The 1,085-nt window shown below is 34.9% G+C and overlaps 1 non-coding gene across 1 annotated transcript; it reads right to left on the bottom strand.

Annotated features, from left to right (window-relative positions):
- Positions 1-424: 424 nt before the first annotated feature.
- TRNAL-UAA (transfer RNA leucine (anticodon UAA)) lies at positions 425-506 on the bottom strand. The gene has a single exon. It is a non-coding gene; the product is annotated as a tRNA-Leu (tRNA).
- Positions 507-1,085: the final 579 nt, after the last annotated feature.

Raw genomic sequence — 1,085 nt, 5'->3', positions numbered from 1 at the left:
TTGAGTTCGGTAGCATATCAGAGTGTGCCGAGATAGCTTTGAAAGAAGTTGGGTGATATTAGAGAATTGGGGATTCTTATAGGGTATCACTCTACCGGTGGTTACAAAATATTTGATACAACAAATAGAAGGATCATGATTAGTAGGGATGTCATTTTCGACGAAATAAAAGAGTTGCAGTATAGTGCAACCGATTGTTATGATATGTCAACCAGTTACACTAATAAGAAATGCTTTCATGCAGTGTTGGAAGGTACATAACCAATCCCCATTGAAGACCAAATGAAAGAAAATGTTAGAAGATCATCAAAGCAAAAAAGTTTTGAATTTTGTGAGAAAGAAAATTATATAAAAAAAACTTGTTGTAAAAAAGATGTTTATAACTTTATTTTTTATGTAGTATAAACCAAATAGGAAAAAAAATTGCTGGCTGTGGGGTTCGAACCCACGCGCACTTATGTGCAGAAGATCTTAAGTCTTCCCCTTAACCTCTCGGGCAAACCAGCTTGTTGTTATTTTGTCACATACAATAATTAATCAAACACATTTTCACTTTGATTAAATTTTATGAGCAATCTAGAACTAAGAAGAAACTTATAACCAATCCCATTCTTACAAAATCAAAAAACCGTAACGCAGAAAAATTCCTTACTCTGCATCAAATCAAATCAAACGATTTTACATTCATTCATCTTCAACGGTGGAACATTTGGAATCAATTTTCGGCACAGAGAAAGATAGAGTGAATTTTCCATTCTACTTCAAGTTCGAAGCATGCAAACATAATGATCAATGCTCCAGGCTCCACACAAAGCCATGCATCATCTCTCTCTCACTCTCTCTCTCTCTCTCTCTCTCTCTCTCTGAGTGTTCAACGCATATGACAGGAAGGAAATATTGGTTTGTTACAATTAATCTTTTCATGAAGAACAAAGTAAAGTTCGTAGGTGATACCACTCTAGCGGTTGAAGGGATCAGTGATGTATCGATCAAGAGAATGAATGGTGGAAATTCTTTGATAAAGGATGTATTGTATATCCCCAAAATAAAGTGTAATCTTCTAAGTATTGACCAATTTCTTGGGA

The sequence above is a fragment of the Lathyrus oleraceus genome, chromosome 3 (genome assembly GCF_024323335.1).
Source record: "Lathyrus oleraceus cultivar Zhongwan6 chromosome 3, CAAS_Psat_ZW6_1.0, whole genome shotgun sequence".
Lineage (NCBI taxonomy): Eukaryota > Viridiplantae > Streptophyta > Magnoliopsida > Fabales > Fabaceae > Lathyrus > Lathyrus oleraceus.
Note: the sequence above shows the minus strand (reverse complement) of the source record. Positions and strands in the feature narration are given on the sequence as shown.